Consider the following 6,324-nt stretch of genomic DNA (forward strand, 5'->3'; position numbering starts at 1 on the left):
GTTTATTATCTCTGCACTAACAACGTGCAACCACTAACGGAGCAGTTTAGAGTTTTCAATCATTTGATTTGTTATCGGAATTGTGAACGCAGAAAAATAGGATTTTGTCAAAATGCAGTTAAATGTACAAAAAAATGTAATAATATTAAAGTAATCCTAACCAAAGTGAAAGTAAATATAAAATTAATGTAATTTTTAATGGAGTCTTATAATTTTGAACAGAACTTGGTTTACTGTGTGAAATTAATTATTATTGTTAAAAAATTAAGATAATAATTAAAACTGCATTACACTGTTGTTAAGGGGTTTGGTATAGGCAATTTTAATAACTTTAAGAAAAACTAGTTTGAATATTTACCATTATAATATTATATTATTTGTATTTTAAATACGTCATGGTTATTTGTCTTTCTGATGAACTGTAACACAGTTATATTTTAATAAAAAAAAATATAGTTAGTACTTTTAGTATCAAAATATTTAAAAACAATTAGTTTAATTTAGTTTAAAAAAATTCCAGACCTTTTATTTATTGGGAAAATCATAGGTACTAAACAAATGTTGCTATCGAATGGATGAAATATGATAATAACTGTGTGTTAAACTGTTGTGTCTTTCTATGCACTATAAACATAAATAAAAATATTTTACATTCAATAATAATTTAATCAAAAAAACATTCAATTTTTAAAATTCAACTTTAACCGAGCAAATTGTTTAAATGTTTGATATTTAGATAAATATAGCAATTTCTCATAGTGTATTTATGTAATATAATTTTGTTTGAATAATTTATTAATTATTTACTATAATAATTGTGATGGTTTATTACCGCCTCTCTCGAAATCTGACTTATTTTCTGCGTATAACATAATACTGTGAAACCCCCATTAACGAAGACCTCTAAATAGTGGACACTAAATAACGGACATTTTATGATTGGATTTTGATAATTTTTATCTAAATATATTTTATTACAATGTTCCTTTTACACATTATAATTTTATTATAGTGTATCTTATTCGTCATATAAAATGGCCGTCTCATTCAGTACCTGATTTTGTTTTAAATAATAATACTTATAATTATATTCATACATACAAATAATATAAATATACACATCGTGTGTATCATTTTTTCGATATAATTTTACATTGTTTATTTTTAATTTACCTTATCCTTTCTATATAATGGACACCTCGAAATAGAGGACAACATTTTTGGTGACCGAGAATGTCCGTTATTTAGAAGTTTCACTTTATTTTAAATTAAGCCTACAAAGGTGTTTGTCACACTTATATAGATTGATATTGTATTCAATTTCGCTCTTTTATTTTTTTAGCCAATACAAGATCGATCACTCTACTATATAATATAATAATATCTCCTATTATCAGATTTCATTATTATTTATTTTTTTATTTTTATTGATATTTATTTATTCGTTGTAAAGCATTTTTTTGTATTTATTAATTTTAATTTTCGATGCTATTAATTATTGAAGTACTCCAATACAGTAAAGTTCTGTAAAAACTAATTATCGTATATTATAATATTCATAAATAAATGTGGATAAATAATAATTTTAAGAAGAGTCGATATTATATCAGGTATTTTTTCGTGAAAATATAATACAATATTATTAGTAAAGTCGACGCCGCCACCACCCGAGAATTTTTTATGTAATTAAATACATTTACGCGTCTGAATCGAGGGGAACCGAAAGCTATATAAGACGCCCAGAGAGTGCACACAATCTGAACACGTCTTAAGTATAAAATAATACTATTATATTATGTTGAAATACTTGTACAGGGCGATCATTTAATTACGTTCGACCAATTGTAATGTGTTTATTAAAATATTATAATTTTAAAGTTTATCATATACTCGTTCGATGTATTTTTTTTTATAGAATGTTCTATGTAAAATTTTAATGAAAATATTGATGTATTGAAAACAAATAATTTCATAAATCTCAATAACGGGGATCTTCTGAATTATTGTGCTTAATGTAAAAATAAAAAAAGCTATTGGTAATTTTATATTCTACAGCACATAGATATTTGAACGGATCGCATTCAATTCAAATCAAAAATAAGAAAATCAAGATTATGAATGTATAAAAAGAAAGCAATGTTAGTTTTCAGAAAACGTTGTATCGTAATGTGAACAATCTTAAATATGCAGTAAAAAAATCCAAGCACATCAAATTCTGATGATCAAAACTTGCATAAAAACGTGGCGAGCATTTAAAAAAAAATCCACCCTGTATATTATATAGGTGTATTAATATTTATATATGTTATGTCGTACGTACGTACAATTGTGGTTTTGTTTTTCTGATCCAGAGTTTAGTTCTATTCGTTTTGTCCTGTTCACCGTCCCGGAAAGAGTGGGCTGCTTCTCAACATCCGTCGCGCGCCGTGTCACACTCGTACGGCGGGTGACCGCGCGTACGCGCTGGTAGATTTTTTACTGTCTCGTTTCGTTTTCACGCGATCATAATAATGATAAATGATAATATGATATTATAATATCATTATATATGCTGTCATCCTTGCCCGACCATCCACGTACGTCGACCCCATAAAATAAAGTAATATATCATTGCATAAGGCTGCGGGTGTGAAGTGCCGTACATAAGGTGTTATTTTATACTTGTTTAAACATTGTAGTCGAAGTTATATTGTGCTAAAATGTCGCTTATTATTATAGTAAAGATCAGATCCAAACCAACCAAAAGTATTTTCATTTTTAAGCCTCTGCGAGTTGTATAATTTTGTTCTACGAGATGCGCGAGTTACGCAGTATAATATTAAAAGTCAGTCAATCAGTTATCAATATCAACTTAAAGTTTCTTCAAAGATTTATTATATACCTAGTGGTTCTACTAGTGTTCTATTACTTCTTTCTATTATCAGTTTCAGAATTCTTTTCGATTCAACCGCTCTATTACTTCGTTTGTCATATTATATCTAGCCTGATAACCTTAATATTTCAAGACTTAAAAACCCAATTGATCGCCTAATATGCGATTCGATATTCCATTACCGTCCACCTTATTATATAAATATAAATATTTTAAATATGTATTTAACATTATTTGAGGGATGCGAGACAATATATTTTATAATGACACTATGATTTCACCATCACCATATTTTATCATTACTTCAATAACGCAAATAATAACAAAAATTCTCCTGAGTGAGGGGGCTTTTATTTTTTTAAATATTATTGCAGAAATTATGCTGGAGGAAAAAGTTAGGCGAAAGATATATGTATTTATATTTTATCAGGAGCGGATCCAGGGGGAGATCGGGACAATCACCCCCCCCCCGTTCCCGTCAAAGGCTTAAGGTTTTAACGCAATTACTTCATAGTTTATTATTCTTATTTTGTAAGACATTATAGTGTTTATAGTCGCCCCCCTCCGTTATCTTGGTCTAGATTCGCCACTGTATATCATATATTATTGTATGTTGTTCATGTATGGTTTGAGGGGCTTTTTAAAATGTTGGGTATGCTAAGCTCTAAAATCCCATAAATTTTTTTCCCTAATTTTGAAACAGGTACTCCAGAATTAATATTTATTCATAAGACTCCAGAACTTCATCTGATTATTTGTCAGCATAGCATTATACATCTGTATGTGGTCAAGTATTTTATTGCTAAATCGTTAGGTTGTAGCTATACTATTTCAATTTAAAACCACGTCGATATGTGTACTAATATCAGTTCTCACCTGTTTTCGATTCTCCCCTTGACCAACACGCATCGGACATTTGAAGACGTTGACCTGACATCTGGCCGATTACGAAAATAACTTCATGATAAAGTTATAGCCGTTATAGGTATATGTGTAAAGTTGCGTATACATAACCTGTAGTGAATGATGATACAAATAGTCTCGTTTAAGTAATATATATATATACGTTATACGTATATTTTAATGATATGGTCGATTACTTATAATATTATCATAATAATATTATTAATATATGTTTTAATTGGAATTCGTATTATTATAATATTCGATTAAAACGCCGTATTGATAGGGTTTATCTACGGTTATTTGAACTATACAACTAGAAATTTAAAATGTCTTAACTATTATGAAACGTGTTTTGAAAGAAAATCTTTTGTCATCAAGACTATTGGAATTTATATTTTGCAGAGTTATACGCCTGTATCACGACGTGTAGGTATTATATGATACATCGGATGGGTCCCGGAACTTAAACGATCGGCGTGAAGAGTTTTGAAAGGGGAACGATTTTTTCAACTAAAATTAACTGTCGAATGCAATATAATTTAGTTTATTTTTTAATGTATTTTTCTGGAGTTAATGGAAATTTGTAGGGAGTTAAAATATGTCATATACAATCGTATATATATGTTATTGTTGCGCGCGATTTATACATGTAATGCATAGGTTGTCTGATAGGGGTCTAATAGAATGGACTGTATTGCGGATATTTTCAAGCAATAAATAATACTATTATATTATAATATCATTTAGTGTTTAATATTATTATTGCCGTCAACATAATTATACAACAGTTTGTGTTATACACGCGGTCATTATCTTCGTTTATTTCGCGTCCCACTCTATATATCGGAAACTAATATAATATAACAATGATATAAGTAAAATACGTCCGCACCACTTGTATTAACATAATAAATGTATAGACTATCCGACACGGTAATATAATAATTATTTTATATGATATAATATATTGTACCTATATCGTCGGCACGAATATCCGGTTCTGTACACGAACGTGCGATACAGCGAGGGCGGTCACGACTAGACAAATTAAAGACAAAATTACTGGGCGACAAGTCAAGGTGACGATGATCGAAAGGTCTTTTTTATTCGTCGAGAGTATAAAAAAAACTCATCCGCATGAGATGAGCATGAAATCATTTACTTGCTGGCAACGACCGCGGTGAAGATATTATAAAGCCCTTCTAATATATTATAATGTTTTAAAAAATAATAATAAACTCGTCGTCCATGGATCTCCACTTTTCCGGAACCTCCACAATTGTGGATGCACGCGAGATGTGCACTTATAACTACTTGATTTACACGATACATTTCAAATATACCCATAAACGGTGTATTGCACGACAGAACATCAAAACTGTGTTATTATATACGTCTGAGGCATACCGCATACGAGATTTTTCGAAATTGGAGCGTATCGATACGTATTGAATTTTCTTTCTTGATTTTACTTACGATTTGTTAATTGTTTCCTAATAAATGCCGGAAGTTATGTCTTTATATTATGTTATACTATTCATAATACTTAATTTATAACATAGATATTGAACCGCTAGCGGTGGTATGCGATACGACTCTGACCAGTGGGTCACATTGGTTACAAAGAAGCGGAGTGAAGGTCTGATCGCCACTCTTGGTCCTAGTTCCATAGAAAAAAATACGTAGGTGCCTATCGATTTATTGTAGTAATTTTTAAATAAATTACTATTATACATTTTATTACAATTTAAGAGTTATAGTAATAAGAATTAATAAGCATAAATTCGTTACTGACTCTGTAGTTATGCATTTAACAAATAACAATGCTATTAAGTATATAACTATATACGGTTTTGTGATATTGTATATACGTATGATATATTACTATTCATAAGTCATAAATAGAACTAAAATTATTTAACAAGTGATATTTCATTGTTTTTAGAATTTTAATAGCTTCTTTTACTATAATTTTAATTGAAACGTTGTCGACAATTATATTTAAGTATGAATAAATATACACATATCTATTTATTTAAAACCGAAGATAATTAAAAACTACTTTATTTAACGAACTTGGAGTACCTATATATGTTTCGGAAAAAAAATGAACTTGTTACATATTATTCTGTGATCGTCGTATGAATTTTGCATGTATACTATACTTGCAACTATAATAATTATAATAATTATTAAAGTTAAAAAACGAAACTTGTTATTGTACTGTTGTAACAGAGAAGCGCACGCGCTCTACAGAATAAATAGTTCGCTTCTACAATCTCGTGGTTTTGACGTACCTATACGATATGATATTATTATCAGCACAATAGTTATACACAGTAAATCATATATATGTAATAACTCATAATCGTATAGGTAATATTATGTAAACTGGGAAGAGTAAATTTATAATATTTTATACTTTATGCGCTTGTCTTGGGCTCTACGCTGTATACGCCAATACGCGTTATTATGTCACCTTTTATCTGCCGGCCGATTAAGACGAGTTTTCGTTTCTCTTTCCTCTTTCAATTACTAAATAATAC

Source organism: Rhopalosiphum maidis, chromosome 2 (assembly GCF_003676215.2).
Source record: "Rhopalosiphum maidis isolate BTI-1 chromosome 2, ASM367621v3, whole genome shotgun sequence".
Classification (NCBI taxonomy): domain Eukaryota; kingdom Metazoa; phylum Arthropoda; class Insecta; order Hemiptera; family Aphididae; genus Rhopalosiphum; species Rhopalosiphum maidis.